Raw genomic sequence first — 23,017 nt, 5'->3', positions numbered from 1 at the left:
GATGATGATGATGATGATGATGATGATGATGATGATGATGATGATGATGATGCTAATGATGATGATGATGATGACGACGACGACGACGACGATGATGATGATGATGATGATGATGATGATGATGATGATGATGATGATGATGATGATGATGATCTGGGTTGCTGAGTATCTGGCTAGGAGTACTGAAGCGTTTGCTTATGCAGCACAAGAGCAGTCATTAGGAACACGATTGTTCAAAAAAGTTGTTCTAGGAGAGGAAGTTGCTGCAGAATGCCGGATTTGTGGTAAGACCTTAGAGTCAATTGCGCACCTTGCAGCAGGGTGTAGTAGACTGGCCCAGAGAGATTACCGCAAAAGACACGACCGCATGGGACTCCGTATATATTGGGAGGTGTATAAGAAGGTTGGGGTGAAGTGTGCTGGAAAGTGGTTTTAGAGGGTGCCTGATGAAGTGAGAACAAGTGAGGATGGCAAGGTAGAGGTATGGGGGGGACAAAAGTGTTATAACGACCAAGCAATTGGAAATTAAGCATCCGGATTTGGTCGTCATTAAAAGGTTTAAAAAAACTGGCAGATTGTAGACTTCTCAGTACCCTGGGACAGGAATGTGAGAGAGAAGGAGAACGAGAAGTGGAGCAATCATGCTCCATTGGCAGTGAAGATAGGGCGTATACACGGAGTTAAAACACAAATAAACCCGGTCGTAGTTGGTAAGCTAGAAGTAGTATCAAGTCGTCTGGAAAGAAAATTGAAAAACCTACAAATCCCCGATGTTTTAGGTGGCCTTCAGACCTCTGCTATTGTAGGTACCACCAACATCCTTAGGACAACCCTTGATCTTTGAAGCTCCTGGTTTGGAGTCGGGATTGAGGCAAATCCTCTGGAAATGAATCCCATCCCTTTCCAGGGAGACGTTGATAAACGAAATCAGAATTATTATTATTATTATTATTATTATTATTATTATCATTATTATTATTATTATTATTATTATTATTATTAAATTTACTTATGTATATTATTAATATTTTCTTTTTATTTTCTTATTTTTTATATATTTGTATAAATAGTAAGCGTATTGTTCTACATTTGTAAAGAATGTGCCTATTTCCGATGCCAAAAACAATTCCTTTGATTTTCTTTTAAAACAAAATCTTCCGCTGTTGACCGCAGTGTTAAAATATAAATATTGATTGATTTTAAAGAACCAGTTAAACTAAAATCTGTAAACCCCCACCCCGGTCCCCCAAAAGTTTGTTTTTACGTTTGAGAAAATATATGCACATTTACCGAGTGTTTTTACGCTAATCGAGGTAAAAAGCAACTTTATAGTTAAATATTTAGAGATTTATATTGAATCGGAATCGGAAATTTATCGGAATCAAAAAAAAATATTGGAATCGTCCCATTACTAATATACACACAATATATTTATTACGTCATAATATTATGTGTATCTACTTGAAATAATGAATGATATATGTGCATCTGTATGTAGTTGTATGCGGATTCCAAACAGCATGTAAATCATTTAGGCAAAAATACCTTATTAAGAACGTTTCAAAGATCCTTTTAATTCCGAATCCACACGGCTTTACTTTTCGATTGTCTAGAAATAAAATCGCTACTCATAAGTAGGGTTGGAACAACAGCATATTCTTTTTATTGTTTTGACTCTCGAGTGTGTATCTATTGATATTATATATGCTTTTGTATAGAGTGATGTGGTTCTCGGTTGATTAACTGTGTCTAACTGTTGATAATGACATTTATTTAGATAGCTCAACTGTAGAATTTTCATAAGCGAGTTTTAAATAAATTATTTAAATAAGTATTACATTTATATATTTGTCTATCTATACTCGGCAAGCGTTTTTATCCTCGACTCCAAAATCAATAGAGATTAGATAATTCCTGTAATGATGTAGTCCATGTTCATTGCGTTGGGCTGTTAGTTATGTGCAGTTCTACGAGGTCCACCCTCCTAGGTTTTGCTTTCCCTCTTTGAGAATGGGTTACTTTATTGCTAATTGCCTATGGTGCCATTACCAAGAAATGCCCACAGAAGTGCCGAGGAACTTTTTGCAGGGGCGCTGACTTCTCAATCCTACTTTCCAACCCTGGTGCCATAATTCTTGCAGTGGGAGAGAACTAAATACCACATCTCTACTATTATATGCAAGAAACTTTGTCTATGTGTGTGTGAGTGTGTTTCCTATGAACTCGAAAACGGCTGGGCTGATTTTATGAAATTTCACACGAAGGTACTTTATGTAGTGTTCTTAGGTAAGTTCTGTATTGGAATATCTTCAATAAGTATCGATAATCGATAATCGAAAATATCCAATGAAAGAAGGTACAGACGATTTCACCAAAGTAAACACCTTACACAGCCTAACATCACAAGTGCATTTGAGAAGTTTTATTACCACGCAAGCCGAAATACCCGACATATAAAATCAACAGTAGGTTCTATAGTATGACAAGGGCGCATTATGAAATTAATGTTTCTGTTTAAAGCACAATTACATCGTGATACTTGATTTTTTTTACTTTAAACTTAAATTCAAGTCATTATTACCGCACAAGCAGTAAGGTCAGGCATATAAAATCAAAAGTAAGTGCTTTGATATGACAGGGGCGCGTTCGAAATGAATGTGTCTGCCTAGAGCACAACTGAAGTATGATACCTGATTTTTGCATTTTAAACTTTAATTCAAGCCATTATATAAAATAAAAACACTTTTATAAAAACACAGTAAGTTCTCTACAGTGCAATGTAGACTACAATGTATTGTGGACTAAGTCACTGCTGGGAGGCATATGAAGTTTCTTCCCACTATAAGTCCCCAACTAGAACAGGCAATTAATCGATTTAATTGAAAAATGGGTTATTTCATCGATTTCTTGGCAATAAAAATATGGGAGTGTGAAACATTCATTGATCATTATTCCATCACGGACAACGTCGGATCTCTCTGCTAGTACACCTATAAAGTTGAGTTTTTTTTTCTAGCTCTGACATTAATATTAAAATTCTACTTTTCTCATTTAAAAGTTATTTAAACGAACTTAATATACTCAGTCATGGATGAGCGAACGACTACATGGAGATTAATTAATTTGAACCTTGTGGTGTGTGTGCGAAAAGTCTCTACGTCTCTGAATATTTGGTCTATAGAGTTGAAATTGAAATCTAGGGTATTAGGCACCTGTAGCACAGATTTTATTTTTAGCCGGCAAAAATTTCTGCTACGGAGACAAAATTGAAAACAAAATAGTTGATTTTTACAGGATAGACTAAATAAAACATTAATCTTGCTATTACTTTTGCGCGTGCGCAAAAATAACATTTATAGCTCAAGCATGTTTAATTTTTAACCTTCCGTATCAATCTGTCTGCAGCTCAGCAGGTAATGTCGCCAGACAAATAAATACCATCTAAGGTTGAAGCGCTAACCACTTTGGTTTCAGTTCTAGCGGAAAGAACTCACGATCTATTTTTATAACTTTTGAAATCATTACTATATATAATAAATAAGAAATGTGCATGAATTAAAATATGATTAATGCGTATTTTACGACCAGGCATCCTGCTAGTATTAGGTTTAAAAGAAAGTTCTTGCTTATCTTTTGATTCCAAATGATGTATTTTCAAATAAGTTTTCGTTGTAATACCTTTACTTTATATATAATTTTAAAGAGAATTTTTCGCCATGTCTAACTGTTTAAATTACAAGCGTTTTAAAACAATAACGTCTTCTTGTTCAAAACGTTGAATGGAAAAAAGCAAATTTGCACAATTTTCTTATGTCAATCCAAGCTAGACCGAAAAACTACTGAAACGGCTTGCGATATCAACGAAGCGTTTGGCCCAGGAACCAGTACTTAGCGCACAACACAGTGGTGGTTTAAGAAATTTCGTGGTAGCGATGAGAGTCTTGAAAATGATGAGCGTAGTGGTCGGCCATTGGATGTTGGCAACGATAAATTAAGAACCTTAGTCGAAGCCAATCCACGCACAACTGTTCGAGAACTTGTTTCTGAATTAGACGTAACGTATACGACAATTTCCAACCACTTCAGAGATATTGGAATGACAAAAATAAACTTGATAATTGGGTTCCTCACGAATTGAACAACAAAAACAAAACGCCGTTATGAAGTGTCATCTTCCCTTCTTTTACGCAACAAGAATGACCAGCTTCTCGACCGGGTTGTGACTTGCGATGAAAAGCCGGCAGTTTTGTATGGGTAGTATCTGGAGCGAACCTTCTAAGACATTTCTTTATTTCTATCTCTACTCTCACTTCTGTTGACATGTCAGTAATAAGAGTGTTGGAGGTAAACATTTTAAACTGGGCTGGCATTATCTGCCTGAACCTTGGTGTAACTTCCAAGTAGGCTATTCTATCAGCATGTGCAAAGTACTGGAACTGCTGTATTACTATTTGTTGAATTGATTCGGGACTATGCAGTAGTCTCTGGTGGGGCCTCTCTATGCCATATTAGCTAGAACTGTTACGGCGTCTTCCTCATCAATGAACAATAAAAATCTTTACTTCCTTCTTTCGTTTTTTTCCTCCATACTCGTCTCTAAACAATCCTGCTAATCTTTTCTACAAAACTTCCCAACCAACGCGAACAGAAAAAAACAAATTTAAAAATATAAAACCCAGATCCCAATTTCTAACGTTAATCCTCGCTCCTAAGTCTCCTTCTCCAACATTAGGAGTTTACGTTCCAACCTTCCAGAGGTTGAAATCCAATTACGGGAGACCAAACCGGACCTGTTTTTCCTTTGCGAACTCGGCATTGATTCAAGTGTTTCCTTAGACGATTTCTCGATCAAAAATTATTCTAACTTAACCGCCAAACTTGACTCCCAAAACTGCGACAGATGTTGAATATGTGCCTACATAAGGGACGGGTTCCCCTGCGGCTGGGAGGTCGGCAAAGAAAATCCTAAATTCCCTACAAGTGCTTTCGAGTAGCGCATATTCACAGCACCGTTTTCCTATTTGCTCTACATTGTCCCCGCAATAAGAGTGTCACCATCTTTGAAAGTATTGCTGAATAAATTGACTACATCCCGCTTGCACATCTTTCAGCCAACATTCACGTCTGTTGAAATTTCAACATTTACACAGTTAAATGGCTGATCGAATAAGACATGAAATTTCTGTTATGGTTTCTTCTTTGCCTATGATTTAACCCAGATTGTTGACGGACCCACTCGCGTTGATGGACAATTTACAAGCTTTCTAGACTTTTTTTTTCTAACCACCTGAACTATGTTCATCCTTCGTTATTTCTACGCTGGGAACTTTCCGATCACTCGGTTGTCTGAATTAAGATTAAAACCAAGAGCAATAATGAATCAAATGTCCCTCTCCATCGCATTGTGTATCGCTAATCGATGACTTCCCGTGCATTCGTATCAGATACACCCTACGCTCCATGTTCAAAAAGAGTGTTTCCTTTATATCATTCGGCTTGACAATTTGGCTAACCATAGACATAGACAGCTATATACCCTCTAAGAAATTTCAACTTCAACTAAATAATCAACCGTGAAACACTCCTGAATGTGCCGCTGCCATTGCACGTAGAAATCACTATTTTCATTGCTTTAAAAAACAGATGTTTAGAAACTAAAGCTGAACTGCTAGCAACCACTGCAAAAACATTATAGAAAACGCGAGGGGGTATTTTACTCTAACTATCAAGTCTAAAGCAGTTAAACAAAGGCTACGTTCCCACAAGTTTTGGTGCATAACAAACAAGGTTCTGAACAGATACGCAACTTCCGTCCCAACCATCATAAACTGACCTAAGATGATTAAGTCAAAGTCTTCGCTAAGAACTTCGCATCAAACTCTACTCTGAATTTTCTCTCGGAACTGAAAATACTCTGAACGACATCCATATATGTGTCCGAGATGTTTCCAGACTTATCAAGAACCTTGATTCCAGTAAAGCAACTGACCTTGACAACATTCCAATTATTTTCAGCAAAATATTGCAAATGGAACTAGCTCCTATATTAACAAAATTGTTCAAACGTTTCCTTAAAGGAAGATGCTTCCCAACAGCTTTGAAAACCTCGGCATTTAAAAATACTGGGAATCGATCTTCTGTGTCTCAGTACAGACCAATCAACATCCTCTACGCAATGAGTAAGTTGCTTGATTCCGCGATAAATAGAGACGTTGTCAATCACCTAAGTAAAAACAACAGATTCAGCCACATGCAATATGGTTTCCGTTCTCAGAGATCAACAGCTGATGTGCTGACAGGAAAACCACACATGATCAGCGCATCTATTCACGATGACTTCGTTTCTAGGGCAATAGCTCTTGACATATCTAAGGCATTTGATAGGGTCTTGCATAAAGGTCTACTTCTTAAGATTTCCAGCTACGGGGTAGTTGGAAACACACTCGCAATCATAAAATCCTTTCTCTCTAAAAGATTTTTAAAAGTAATCAAAAGGCAGAGTTTCAAAGTTCACAGTATTAACGAAAGTGTGCCTCAGGGATTCATCCTGGGCACATTCTCTTCCTTGTCGTCATCAACGAGCCTTAAAACCACATTCTTCGTTCATCCACCGACATCAATGAGACGATACTACCACCTACGACAACACTTATCTCCTCTGACCTGGAACGAGTGGTGCAATGGTGCAAAAAAATGGCTGACTTCATTTGATGCATTTAAAAACAAACTAATATATTTTCACCAGCAACGCTCATACACCCACTTGGCTCCAGTTTAAATGAACGGTTCTCGTTTTGAAGGAGCACCCTGTTTCGACAAACTTGTGAAACTGACCTTTATCTCTAACTTAAAATGGACGACTTACATCATATCATTCCGGCCACGGCTATGGTATTTGGTGTGGTTTCAAGTGAGGGCCACATCATACCACCTCACATCTTCAAAGTCGGCTTGAAAATCAACACAAAGTGTATCTGAATGTGCTGAAGAGTGTGGTGATCTCCTGGTGCAATCAAGTGGCCGCTGGCAGACCCTGAGTGTGGCAGCAGGACACAAAAGAAGTGTAACGACTTGGTACACTTCCCTCACCCTCCTCCTCCGACCTGTACTCGCTGGACTTCGTTTGTTCATACGTCGAGAACATCACAAACATGACCTCTCACAACATCAGTCAGACTGATCTCCGCCATACGCCAAGTATTCGCCGAGCTCCTGCTGGCGCTTAAGGCAAAAAGCATGCTCCCAGTTTCAGACCCTATCGAGGCGGTGATTGAGACTGAAGGCGAGTACATTGAATAGATATCAGCCCTAATCAAGTTACCTGAATTGATTTTTTTCAATAAATATTTCATAATAAAACTGTAGGGTTATTTTCTCTAAGGCGACACGTTAATCGTTTTACCAGTTTCATTATGATTTAGAAATAATTTGATCCTCACGTGATCAGAATTCTTTCCTCGATTTAAAAAGAAAATATTTTTCTTATAATTTCAGAAGTATGTTGAAATATATTTTCACCACTTTTATCTCGGTTAAGCCATCAATTTTAAATCTAAGTTATGTTGTCCTAAAAAAATGTAATTTTAATAAAATCAGAAAGTCTCGTTCATTTTTGCAAGCATCAGAAATAATTCATATACAGTGTAACCCTGATATAAGAGACATCGACTATAAGAAAACCTGATATAAGAGAGATTTTCTCTGGTCCCAAATTAGAACCTGTGTTAATGTACAGTGTAGTTGGATATAAAAAATATAGATGCTCGATTTTTTTTGTTGAAATTGGTTTTTGTGGTTACATTCGGACTTTACTTTTGTATAAACAATATTGCCTTAAAGGCCTGTAGTTATTTGTTAACTGGCTGATTGATCATGCTCATATATGTGTAGTGACATATAAATACTTATATAAAACAAGCAAAAAGTGTGCCTTGCCCTACTTGGGTATTGAGCACTCTTGCATTGATCTCATAAAAATTTCACTGGTTGCTTCACTCTATAAAATGCTTTTTTCCAACTTCAGTAATTTGTCTATTTCTAATCGGATTATTTTTAAAGTCGGTGTAGTCTTTTGCCATTACTTTTGCATAATGTCGGCGTTTTTCTCCTCTTATGGCGGGAAACATTTAACTTCGAAAAAAACATACGACGAAACATTTGCTCTTGATTTACAATTCAGCGTGTGCCATTATTCCGGAAGGATGATCAGATGATCTTAGACATACCGACGGACAAACATTGAGCTCAGGTGTTTGTTAAACTTTTTGTCGTATGTTTTCTACATAAAAGATGAGAAAACATTAGAAAACATAATTATGATATTTTGCTTATACAAAAGTGACGTCCGCACTCTTTATGTACGGATTTTACTTGTTATACACAATATCGCCTGAAGGAGTCTTTGTTAGGGCAACGCTGAACGTGTACTAATCAACGATTATTATTATAATATTTATAAAAATAGAATATTATCATAGCGAAATAAATATTTACAGATAAAATTATGTATGTGGAAATTATGTCTGTTAAAATTATGCACGTTCAATAGAAACGAATGTTAGAACGCAAACAATAATTTAAAAATAGATTCACTTTCACAGTCTGACGTAGCATTACGTATAGGTCACTTAAAGTGACGTGGACTTTTCGGAGAGAGCTTGAAACACACGTATCATTATTTTAGTCAAGAGTCGAAGAGAGGGAAGACCAACTCGGAGTCAAGAGAGGGAGAAAGACGGTCTACAGACAGTAATGGCTCCCAGTATAAGGGATCAGAAATGGCGATGGTCTAGAACCAGCGCTGCAACTGCCTAATAGGGGAAACATTCAGTAAATAAAGCTGCTGTAAGTATCACCGGGACTTCGAGTTGTACGGGTCTTCATTGTATTTTCCGAGGATCCGTCAAATAAAGATCAAATATGAACCAGCTATCTTTCCTATTGGCTGATGTAAATCCTCAGAACTGTTATTTGTCCGTTTCTGTTGTAAATGTTACATGTCCATTGTTAAACTGTATTGTTAAATTATCAACACTATGTAAGTGTTATACACAAATCAATCCAATGATCAGTCGAAATAACCAGATAAGACGAACACACGTATATACACACGACATATAGATGACTGTGACACGTATATACATACAAACGTATAAATACTCTGTATACACACATTCGTTAGAAAAACATTTTAGACCACTAGACGATGCACGAATTTAGACATGTATGTATACATAAAAGACACACGTATACATAATGTATACTCACCTAGTATACAACAATCTCTAGTTACTTGTAACTGGCTAACCGAAATATTATTATGGAAGTTTAGCGACATCTTGCTTTCCGGGCTGTTGAAAAACTGCTTCTGTGGTACCAGTATTCAAGAATTCTGGCGAAAGAACTGATCCATTAAATTATCGCCCCATTAGCCTCCTCCCACTTTTTGTAAAAATATTTGAGACCTTAATAAACCAAGCTCTAGTCCATCACCTTACAGATCCTAAACTTCTGACTGACCAATAATATGGATTTAGACAAGCCCGTTCCACAGCAAACATCCTATAATCTCTGAACGTATATACCATTCACTGGACAAAGCGGGGGAGGGCAGAGCGGTAGCTTTAGATATATCTAAGGCTTTTGACAAGGTCTGGCATGAGGGGCTCTTCAGGAAAATAAGATCATACGGTATCACTGGTAGAATACTTAACATAATTAAATCCTTCTTAGATAAGAGAAAAATCCAGGTTGTCCTCGACGGTCGTACATCTAAAAAGAAATGATATAAATGCGGAAGTGCTTCAGGGGTCTATCCTTTGACCTCTATTGTTCCTAATATTCATAAATGACCTCCCCGACAAAACTGCCTCTGAGATGGGTATATATGCTGATGACACCACACTTTATAACAGGCATGACAGGAAAAAAAATGAACATAAATTTAAAGAAATGGCAGAAACACAATACTCTAATCTTTAGTGGAATAGGGACAAAAATGGATGGTCACGTTCAATGCTGCCAAGGCTAAATTAGTTTCCTACAATAATTACAAGAAACCTTCTCTGCCACCAATAGCAATGGCCAACGACTCTTTATCTGAGAGTACATCTTTCAAACCCCTTGGCCTAACGTTCACAGGAAACATGAGTTCGAACAATTACAGTGAAAGCGTTGTCAGGGCCGCTGCGAAGAAGGTAGGCTCTTTCTACCGTGCTAGAAAACTACTAACACCCGAAAGTATCCTGTACCTCTATAAGGCCACCATTCGCCCATGTATGGAGTATTGCTGTCATATTTGGGCTGGTGCATCTGCTACTAGTATCTCGCTCCTAGAAAAGGTTCAAAAGAGAGTCGCCAATCTGATAGGTCCTGAGCTGCCATCTAAGCTTCAGCCTCTGTCCCATCGACGAAATGTTGCATCCCTCTGCCTGTTCTACAAGTATTTTAATAGTGAATGCTCTGACGAACTGCAAGCACTTGTGCCCCCACGACGTAAACACCCTCTACAAACCCGACAGGCAGCTAAATCCCACCCTCACACAGTAGAGATCCCTAGATGTAAAAGATCTTTCTACTCCAGTAGTTTCTTCCTCAGAACCGCTAGACTTTGGAATTCCATTCCAGATCCCTGCTTCCCCAACTGTACTGACGTGCAGAAGTTCAAGTGTAACGTGAACCTACATCTTGCTGCCCAAATCCCTACATAGTACCCCAGTAGTTGTTGCCCCTGATAGTAGCCCTCTACCCCAAGGTGGAAATGTGCCTTGTTTGGGGTGAAAATGTAATAATAATGTTTTTTTTTTAAGTATATCGTTCTCTACTGTAGGATTTAGCACTCTTGCATTAACTCCATTAAAACTTCGTTGGTTGTTTCAATTCTGAAAAATATTAGCTGGAATAAATCTCTATCTCTCTTTCTCTCTCTCTCTCTCTCTCTCTCTCTCTCTCTCTCTCTATATATATATATATATATATATATATATATATATATATATATATATATATATAATTCTTTTTGTAAAAAGTTTTGGATCAAGTAAAGAATAGATACCCTGTTGCAGACAACGACGACTAGTGACAACCGGCGCACATTTCAATTGACACTGGTGATTCGACCTTGGCATTGGCACAAGCGCGTGGCGTTGGTTGTTTGTAAACGCGTCAAATAGTAGACATAAGCAGATATTCGCAAGCAAGATTTTTTAAAAATATATTTACAAAACCTTTGAAGATTTAAAAGAAAAATATATATTAAGTAAGTAACAAAACGAACGTATAAATGGTGCCTTTCTGAGCGCCTTTTTAAAATATTTACAGAATTTTTTTTAAAAAATGAGAATAATAAAATAAATAGCTAAATACATTTAAGCCAAACTTATTAATGGCAAAAACAAATATAAAATAACTGCTTTGTTCGGATTTTGTGAATGTTTCAGTTTGTTTCACGGATTTTTGTGACCAAGATTGATTTTTTATGTACAGCGTTTTTTTTTGTTTTTTTTTTTGTTTTTTTTTTACAATTCAATTTAATTATTCTTTAAAACATTAAGATTAGTGACAATTAATATATTTTTAAATATTACAATTGTATTTAATCTCATGATACACTCATGTGATCAATTTATTAAATGACAAAAAAATCCAAAAGTAATATATTTTATATAAATGGGCGTCTTTCCGAGTGCGTTTTTAATATATTTACAGAACTCTTTAATAAAACTTAAAATAATAATAATTATAATTATAATAAAAATAAATAAAATGAATTAGCTATATTAATTACAAAACATTAAAATTCGACATCATTTCTATTAAAAATACATCATTTTAAAAAGTATTAAAAATAAAATTATTTAAACCAAACTTTTAAATGGCGGAAACAAATATAAAATAACTGAATTCTTCGGATTTTTGCGAATGTTTCGTGGATTTTCGCGACCAGGATTGATTTTTATGTTCAGTGTTTTTTTTTTTTCTTTATATGTGCGTTTTTAATACAATTCTATATTTATTTGAAGTGCGATGTATGTTGGTGGTCAGTGAAAGAGAAATCCTTCTAGACCGAGGCATTTTTTATGCATGATAAAATCACAAGTATAAGAAATCGAGATTTAAAAAATAGATTATATATCACAAATCTTTTTTATATTCGTTCCGGCCATTAATAAGTTTGGCTTAAATTTATTTATTTATCATAATTATAATTATTCTATGTTTTATTAAAAAGTAAATGTATTAAAAATGCACTCAGAAAGACACCCATTTATTTAAATATCTTTTGTTTAAATACGTTCATTTTGTTACTTAAAAAATAATTTTTGTAAATATATATTTTTTCTTTTAAACTTTGAAAAGTTTTGTAAATATATTTTTTTAAATTCTTGCTCGCGAATATTCGAATAGACAGGACGTCGATTTTTAATGTTTTGTAATTAATATAGCTAATTCATTTTATTTATTTTTCTTATAATTATAATAATTATTATTTTAAGTTTTATTAAAAAGTTTGGTTAATATATTAAAAACGCACTCGGAAAGACGCCCATTTATTTAAATATATTACTTTGGGATTTTTTTGTCATTTAATAAATTGATCACGTAAGTTTATCATGAGATTAAATCCAAATTTAATATTTAATAATGTATTAATTGTCGCTAATGTTAATGTTTTAAAGAATAATTAAATTGAATTGTATTAAAAGCGCACACAAAAAAAATGCTGTACATAAATATCAATCTTGGTCACAAAAATCCGTGAAACAAACTGAAATATTCACAAAATCCGAACAAGGCAGTTATTTTATATTTGTTTTGGCCATTAATAAGTTTGGCTTTAATGTATTTAGTTATTTATTTTATTATCATTAAAATCATTATTATTTTCAGTTTTTTTAAATTTCTGTAAATATTTTTAAAACGCACTCAGAAAGGCACCAATTTATTTAAATATCTTTTATTTAAATACGTTCGTTTTGTTACTTACTTAAAAAAATATTTTGTAAATATATATTTTTCTTTTAAATCTTCAAAAATTTTGTAAATATCTTTTATATATTGCTTGCGATTATTTGCTATTTGACGCGAAATCACGTTTATTTTATTTTATTTTATTAAAATTAAAAAATTTAAACAACCAACGCCATGCGCTTGTGCCAATGTCAAGGTCGAATCACCGGTGTCAATTGAAATGTGCGCCGGTTGTAACTAGTCGTCGTCGTCGTCTGTTACAGGGTATCTATTCTTTACTTGGTCCAAAGTTTTCTTTATGTTCTTTTATTTTCGGGCGAAAAAATAGCTGTTCACATCAAAATTTTATAGCGTCTCTCTTCGAAACAACTTATAACTTATTCCCTTTTATAGAATAAATGCAATCGTAGGAATTCAAAATTCAAAAATGTGTGTATGAAATGTGTTTCTTTGTCTTTATTCGCCGTTTGATATTTTATATGTATGTCTTGCAGGTATGTGTGTATGTGCGTACATATATGTATATATAAGGCTAACACGGTATCTTCCCATTGACTACACTTTCTTCTCCTATCACTTCCTCCTCTGTACACGTACATCCTTTTCTTTACACTGAGGAAGACTGAAGTTAAGGTCGAAAATTTTGTTCTTGAAAAAGTTTTTTCAAAAGACAGTTTGTATTCTTACACGTCACCAAATATAAAAGAAAGAAACAAAAGGTATAAACTTTATACTCTTCGCATTAATGTTTTATACACACATACACGTATGTATATATATATATATATATATAATTGTTATAGCAAATATATATATAATTATCATAGTAAATATATATATATATAATATTCAATAATTATTATAGTAGATATATATAATATTCAATAATTATTATAGAAAATAATTATATATATATATATATATATATATGGAAATAATATTCCATTTTAGTGTATACGATAAAATATAAGCAAAATAATTCTCTCATAGACATGCATTTTCTTTTAGCCACACATGCCATTAGTACAACTATTTGTAACACTATAAACACACTAAGAATTCTAACAATACAAACCACATCACAAACGATAAAACAAGCTTTAAAAACACATATCCAAAACAAATCAACATCTAACGCAAGTGTATGTACTGTTCCATTCCATAACGTTCTATTATATATACGCTGGTTAAACTTAACTGAAAAGGACTAGTAAACATAGACGAGATATAAAAAGAATGCACTATTCTCTCATTTGTTACAGCATAATCATTCTTTTAACTTCAAACTTGTTAAATTCATTATCGACGAAAACTTATTGACTCAACACGCATTACTGTTATATAGGTGTTACATTTAGAGAGATGATGTATATTATATCATATCGTTGTTGTGTTAATATTTTTTTAGAGTGACATCGCGTATATATAAAGAGCGACAGGGACATTTTAATGAGACGTCTAATACAATTAGATGAGAGAGCTATATAAGAGAGAAGAGGACATTTCTACGTTTTACAGGCTGTGACACGAGTATGTTATATAGGAGTTATATTTGTAAGAGACGGAAGTTATATATTTGTTGAGTGCTCATTTAAGTGAGATAAAGACAGGTCTTTAGATATAAAGAGGGTACATTTTTAATACAGACGGTGACCTGTAATACACAATGAGAGGGGGATAGATAGAGGAGAGATTGACATTTATACATTTTGTGAATGTTCTGTAACATGTATTTTCTTAACACATATATTTTAGAGATGAGGATTATTAGTTTTTTTATCATAAAGGAGGAACGGTCATTACTTATAATAGCTGAGGAAGACACATTCTTAAGATAATAGAGACACATTAGTTAGGTGGGTTTATACACAAAGTTCATATAAATGATTCACAAAACCTTTTGTTTGTAGAATTACACAACACAAGACGGCAGTTACAAAATGATGACGTCATTTATTTCTTGACCGGTCAATGGTTTCGCATCAAGGAATTCAAAGTCCTACATGATTTCAACTTCTTTTGCTTCCTTCTGACCAATGTCAGTGCCTGTCCTACTCTGTCCGATCTTCTGTCGTCTCTCTCTGTACTCTTAGCCATGACGTCATCGCATGGCCAACGTGCAGATCGATCACATGGCCTGGACATGCTTTCGTGTCTCGTTCTTCATGTTCGAGCATGTGCCCGACTCACGTGTCCTGAACTCACGTGCATACATATCTCCAACGAGAATTCTCTAACCTAAATTTGGTCTTACCTATTTCTCAATATGTTTAACATTTACTATTATTCGTTTCAAATTCCTTACTTCAATTTCATTTCTAAACAACGAATTCTTTTTCAACAAACATATCTGCTTATTTATTTTAAACTCTCCTGAATCTTAATTCCAAACCTAGCTTCCCAGGTTCGAATTCTCAGACTATCCTATCTCATTTTTACTTACTTACAAGAACAGGGGGCCTGTTCTCGTAACAAGTCTACCAGATCATTAAGGAACAACGAAGCTGTGTTCGAGTTTGTAATGTTACAAGAACAGGAGATTGCATTTGATGGTTCAGTTTCTCTATATATAATGGAGTTTATATGTGTGTGTGATGACGTCTAGTGTGTATGCACATATATTAATAAGTGTGTATAACGTATAGATACAGTTTAACAAACACGGACAATAACAATTTACCAATAGACAGTTCTTTATACGAAGGAACAGATGGGGTTTACATCTGGTAAAATAGGGAAACATACCTTTGTCTAGCTTTTGATCTTGGTCGACGTATCTACAAAAGCTGCAATGGAGATTCGTCCCAAGAAACAACCACCAAGCCTCGGATTATATTTTCATGCAACTTTTATGTTCCACGCTTGGAACTTGCATATTTTCCTTGTTCTACATCTTTTTAATTTCCATCCCTGGTAGCTTCCCCGGCGTAAAGAACTCATTAAGATCGGCCACAATAAGTTAAAAACTTTATCCATAACTGTTGAAATGTATCTTGTCTTAATTTTGCCAATTTCTGTGTATTAATATATATTATTTTATTTATTTATCTTTGTTCTCTTATTTCATGATTTTGCCATTGCCTATGACCTTACTCAGATTGTCCGTGAGCCCACCCGTGTGCCCGATAGTACCGGTCAGTTCGCAAACCCCCTAGACCTTTTTCTATCCACTTCCCCTGAGCTATGCTCATGTTCCGTTCTATCTCCTCTGGGATCCTCCAACCACTGCGTTGTATCAGTTAAGATAAAAATGAAATATAATAAATCTACAGACGTACCTCTCCACCGTACGGTATACCGATACTCTATGGCAGACTGGGATAGCTTCCATACATTCATATCTGATCAACCTGTCGATTCCATGTTTAAAAAGGATGTGTCCTCTATAGTATCAGACCTGACCGAATAGTTACTTGTAGGCATAGACCAATTCATACCATCCAAAATATTCCAACAAAAACCTAACAACCAACTATGGTTTTCCCCTGAATGTGCTGCTGTCATCGCACACAGAAATCACTTTTTCCGTAGCTACCAACGTAATAGATGCACTGAAACTAAAGCTGCTTTCAGGATCGCCAGCAACCACTGTAAAAGAGTAATAAAAAATGCAAGACAACTATATGCTCAATCCGTTAAATGCAAAGTAGCTGAGCAGCGGCTTTGTTCCCACCAGTTCTGGCAAATAGCAAATAGGATCCTGTGTGTTCTATCCCAACCATTATCAATGGACCAGAGGTCATCTCGACAGCATTCGACAAGGCCAAACTATTTGCCAAAAACTTTGCGGCAAATTCTACCCTGTGTGATGAAGGCCATCAACTCCCCATATTCCCTCCTATAACAGACAACCCGCTATGCAACATACAAACATCTGTGCATGAGGTCGCCAAGCTAATCAAGAACCTTGACTCCAGTAAAGCAACTGGTCCCGACGGTATTCCAATTATAGTGTTAAAAAAATTGCAACCAGAATTTCACCCATACTTACGAAACTGTTTAAGCGTTGCCTTAAGAAGAAGTGCTTCCCAACACCCTGGAAAACCTCATCAGTATGCCCTGTATTTAAGAATTCAGGAGATAAGTCATCCCCCTCTCAGTACAGACCAATAAGTCTCCTGTGTATCATGAGTAAGTTGCTGGAATCCACAATAAATAGAGAAATAGTCAAACACCTCAGCAGAAATAACCTTCTTAGCGACATGCAATATGGTTTCCGCTCTGCTAGATCTACAGCAGATGTGCTAACGGTTATATCTCATAGGATTAGCGAATCTCTCGACAAAGGCTTCATTTCTAGAGCAATTGCTCTCAACATATCAAAAGCCTTCGATAAGGTTTGGTATAAAGGCCTACTACACAAGATTTCTAGCAACGGTATAACTGGAAATGTTTTCTTGATCATTAAATCATTTCTCTCTGATAGGCTCATAAGAGTAGTGGTTGATGGGCAGAAATCAGAGGCCCACAGTATTAATGCTGGAGTCCCTCGGGGGTCCATACTGGGCCCAACTCTCTTCCTGATCTACATCAATGATCTCCCAAAACACATATTAAAATCATTCGTTGACATCTATGCTGATGACACGACCATCTATAGCAACACATCAAAGGCCGTAAATGATGATGTTCTCTCTGATTCTCTTTCCTCTGATCTTGAGCGCGTGGTACGGTGGGGAAAGAGGTGGCTGGTTACCTTTAATGCATTTAAGACCAAGCTCCTATCTCTACAGCATAAACGCTCTGATATCATCTGGCATCAACTGAAATGGATGGCTCTCGTCTAGGGGAGGCCCCAGTTTTTGATAAGCTCCTGGATTTGACCTTTACGCCTGATCTTAAATGGAGCCCATACATCAAGTCTGTGGCCAAGGTCACTGGGAAAATCGTGGGATCCTTCTACCGTTCCAGAAGATATCTCACTACTGATGCAATTCTCTATCTATATTAGAGCCAAGTACGTCCAAAGATTGAGTACTGCTGCCACATCTGGGCGGAAGCTGCTAAAAACAGCCTATCCTTCCTTGACAGAGTACAAAATAGACTTCGTGGCTTGGTGGGGGATGCCCTTTTCTCTACCCTGCAACCTCTTTCCCACAGAAGAGACGTAGCGAGCCTGTCATTGTTCTATCGTAATTTACATGGCAGGTGCTCGTCTGAGCTCCATTCTCCGTCTCCATGTTAAGAATATCTTTCTAAATAACATTATTTCAGCACGGTATTTTCTATGCATGCGTACTATCTATTTTTGTTTATTAAATTGTTAGGTGAAAGTATAGAATAGATGCAAAACTCCCCCCATGTTAAGAATAGCTTTCTAAATAACGGTATTATTTCAGCACGGTATATTCTCTGCATAAGTACTATCTTTTGTTTATTAAATTGTTAGGTGAAAGTATAAAATAGTTACAGAGCACCCTGCCTTTCCCATGTTAAGAATGGCTTTCTTAATAGCATTATTTCAGCACAGTACCTTCTCTGCATAAGTACCATCTTTTGTCTATCAAATTGTTAGGTAAAAGAATAGAATAGTTACAAAACGCCATCCCCATGTTAAGAATGGCTTTCTAAATAACGTTATTATTTTAGCCCGGTACTTTCTCTACATAAGTACCATGTTTCGTTTATTAAATTGTTAGGTGAAAGTACGGTACTCATGCAGAGAGTGATCCGTGCTGAAATAATAATGTTATTATTTAAAAAGCCCTTCTTAACATGGGGATGGGAGGGTGTTTTGTACCTTATCGGCATTTTAATCTTACAATTGAATAAAAAAAACATATAATAAAACTTTAATTAAACCTGGAAATACGATTTAAAAAATAGCGCGGACCACTCTCTGCATTAGCACCAAATATTATTTAAGCACGTTACCAATCCGTAAAATTTCTTCGAAAAAAACCTGCACTTTTACCAAACAATTTATAGTGTTAATAATAAAAAAGTTCATATTTTCTTATATCGAAAAAAAAAAAAAAAAAACGACTTCGACTCAAAAAGCAAGCGACAAACTTTTTTTTGCCAGATATAATAAAGAAAAAATGTTTAAATTAAAAAATTTGGAAGATCAACAAATTAATTTTGTTTTTTTTTTACTTATCGAGTAAACAGAAAATGAAATCTTTTAATTCGTTTCGTCAAATCGTGGTGTGGTGTGTGAAATGAATCGAACCGGAAGTTCAGTTCTATCGACAAAACTGGTTTGCACTAACGGCTTACGAAAAATATTTTTATTTTATTTAATATTTTAATAATTAGCGATGTAAATTTATTTTAATAACATAGAAACGTCCCTCGACTCTAAAGATGGGTTGTCTGAAAATTTCAAATAAATTGGTAATGTAGAAATATGGTTGTATAAACTTTGAACGAACCAAGAATTACATTTATAGGTATATATATATATATATATATATATATTAAAAAGTTTGACTCATGTCCAGGTAACCTACATCTAAAATTTCAAGTGTTTAGACCAAAAATTGGCAAAGGAGTTTGGTAGAGTCTCAAAGGTTAACTCTTTCAACTTGAACCTCTTGACAGCCTAATTATCGCCCAAAAACTAATTGAAAAAGCTTGCTGCTTGTCTGAATACCTTTTATGTTACATTTCAAATGTTAAGACACAAAATTTGTTGAATAATTTTCTAGAGACCGCAAAGGTCAAATCTTTTAAACTTTTACCCCTTGACAGCCAAATTTTTTGCCAAAAGGCGATTAAAAAGCTTGACATATTTCTGAATACACTTTATGTAAATTTTCAAATGTTTAAACCAAAAATTGGCTGAGTAATCTGGTAGAGACCGCAGAGGTCAAATTTTTAAAACTTTGACCTAAATTTTGACCCTTTAACATTTATTGTTTTGGACTCAAATAAAGTTAAAAAGAGTTTGATCCATGTCAAAGTAACCTACATCTAAAATCTCAAGTGTTTAGACCCAAAATTAGTGGAGGAGTTTGGTGGAGTTTTTAAATGTCACATCATTAAACTTTGACCCCATTGAAAGCCAAATTTCTGGTCAAAAACTGATAAAAATATTTTCCCAGATCTCAACACCCGTTATGTCAGATCTCGAGTCTGTAGACTGTACACTGACTGAATAGTTTGGCACGGAATTGTACACAGACAGACACCCACACACGCAGACAAACAAGTTCACTTTTATAGATATATAGATTGTACGCTAAAACTCCTAACTGTTTGTTTATGTTAAAAATTCCACTTTAAGTTAACATTCCTGATACATATTATAGCTGGCAAAGCATCTAAACTTGTAAAAAATCATAATAATCGTCTATAATTAGGTTCCAACGTTTTCTACAAACCAACAATATAATAGGGAGGGTTTCGGCTGTCAACCCTAAGGAAACATTTGAAGCAATGTCTTAGTCTTGCAAAGGCCAATACTGAAGGTCATGGGAAACAGTTAGAAGGAAGAGAGTTTTGCAAGTTCTTGAAAAGATGTTACTGGAATACAATGTTGTATTAAAACAACGAATTGATGGAGACCACTAGACCAACGAGTAAAACGAGCTTAAACAAAGGAAACGTGGAATAGATGATATAGTTATAGAAAATACAGAATAACAATATAACGTCTGTTAGTGAGAGGCTGCAGAGACAAAAGAATCAAATTCTTCTAAGAATAAAATCTAGTTAACGATCTGATTTTTTAGGTTACCTGGCGCCATACCAGATGCGTTTTTTCTTAACTCGTAGATAGTTATAAGCAAGAGATGACCTGGAAGTAATGAAGGCAATCTGAAACTGTCAATCTTGAGGCTATTAATCTGAATCTGAATCGGAATGAAAAAAATCAAAACTTCTTTGGATATCGAAATCGGTATCGGTATCTAAAAATATCTGTGACTACTTTCCGATGTCAAAACGATTCTTTTTATTGTTTTTATTTGTTTTTGTTCAAACCTTAATTGTCCACATCTCATATTGATGCTGAAATGATAAATATTTATTGATTTTAAACTATCAGTAAAACTTAAATCTATAGATCACCTCCACAAGTTTTTTGTTTTGTTAGCGAAAATATATGCACATATTACATATATTTTACGGTAATACGAGCACCCCCGACAAAAACAACTATATATTAAGAAATTTCAAAGAATCGGAATCGGTAATTATCTCGGAATCGGGAATTTAGAACAGAACCGATTAATGTATCGGAATCGGGAAAAATATTGGATCGATCTTATCACCGGAAACTGCACTCAGCAAAATTTTAGAAATGACATTGGATCCATATGTATCGACGTCTGCCTTCTCAATTGACGACTTGAATATGAGAGTCTGCAGCATAGATAACAGCTTGCTCTCTTTTACTGCATCTTCATAGTCTTTAGAGATTGAAGAATTTCCAGGTCAATCTGATAATGAGGCCTGAATGAAGAGATTTTCGGGGACTAGAACTAAACTATGTTATCTATATATCTATAAAAATGAATATGTGTTTGAGGACACTTCTCAACCTACATACTCAACCAATTTTTATCTACAGACTTGAAATTTTGTATATAAGGTATCCAGACACAGAAAAGTTTTTAATCCATTTTCATCCGAAAAAAAGGCTACTAAAGGGTCAAAATTGGAAAATTGGTACTTTTTAAAGTGCGTGGTAAGATGGCCTAATGGTTATCGTACTTGACTCAGTGTCTTTAGGTTTTGATTTCGATCTCAGTTTGATTATCTTTTTTGTTTACTTACAAGAAATCAACTTTTTAGAAAAAACATAATACTCGCAAACACGTCTCAGTTTCTTTCTGGGTTTTTTTGTTGTTTTTTTTAATTTCATTTTTAAATGAATTTAATGTTATGTTTGATACCGGGTAATGCCGAGTACATCTTCTAGTCTCATATATTAGAGTATAAATTTGATACACATGTTTGAAATGGTGGTTGTGGATAAAATACAAATCTGAAATATTTGAATTTTCACATTGGAAATCGTGCTCATATTTTGACATCTTAAGACCTGTAAAATACTAAAAAAAAATAATAAAATCTAGAAAAAATATTTTTTTATGTCGGATACTCAATGTTTAAATTTAAAAAAACTAAGTTGTCTGAATTTTCATGAAAGTTTCCCCACCCACTTTCAATTGTATTTGTATAAAAAAATAAATTAAACTAAATGTTGCCCATAGTAATAGAGAGAGAGAGAGAGAGAGAGAGAGAGAGAGAGAGAGAGAGAGTAATAATGATAATGTTGTGCGCCTAACAGATATCCTTCAAAATTCATAATGATCAGTTAGTTGAAGGGTGAATCTTTTCGATGCTTCTGTTCGGTCTCGTAAGACAATAGATACCCCTGTAGGGGTAGCTGCGCGTGAAAATATGAGGCAAGGGTTGAGCAATCTATAACCACACCTCTCTTGAACTGGCACTGATTGAGTCCAGTGGCAAGGAGAAGTCCGACTGGAAACAATGCCGAGATAAGTGGAAAGCAAGTACAGCATCTGGAATTCCCATATAGTCACCCATTTTAGTACTGACCAGGTTCAACATTGCTTAACTTGTGTCAACGTGATTATGCCGTACAATATTTTACATAGGAATATATATGATTTTCAGAATGTGAGAGATTGTATATAATAAATTCCACAGCCAAACAACGTCGCAGCCCACAAGAGCCATGACAGTCAAAGAACCGGAAGTCCAAGACTCGAGTTTCGCCCTATTTGGGCTCATCAGTTAGACACAAACGAAACGAGACATAGGGCGAAACTCGAGTCTTGGACTTCCGGTTCTTTGACTGTCATGGCTCTTGTGGACTGCGACGTTGTTTGGCTGTGGAATTTATTATATATATATATATATATATATATATATATATATATATATATATATATATATATATATATATATATATATACTATCTGGACGCCCGGGGTTGCCTGGTCGTACGCTTAAACATAACATTTAAATTTATGCAGATTACGTATGTATTATTATAGAATCGATTCTCTATTGAATATCATATATTACGAGGAATAATTTGGCCGGTGGACTAATTCGTAAAAAAATAAAAATA

General features: G+C 35.0%; 1 protein-coding gene across 1 annotated transcript in view; it reads left to right on the top strand.

Moving 5' to 3' along the window:
• LOC145291157 (calcitonin gene-related peptide type 1 receptor-like) overlaps positions 1-23,017 on the top strand; it is a 451,435-nt gene that overhangs the window by 371,785 nt on the left and 56,633 nt on the right. The gene's annotated exons all lie outside the window — the stretch shown is intronic.

Source organism: Euprymna scolopes, chromosome 12 (genome assembly GCF_053919585.1).
Source record: "Euprymna scolopes isolate OS-2025 chromosome 12, ASM5391958v1, whole genome shotgun sequence".
NCBI classification, from domain to species: domain Eukaryota; kingdom Metazoa; phylum Mollusca; class Cephalopoda; order Sepiida; family Sepiolidae; genus Euprymna; species Euprymna scolopes.
Note: the sequence above shows the minus strand (reverse complement) of the source record. Positions and strands in the feature narration are given on the sequence as shown.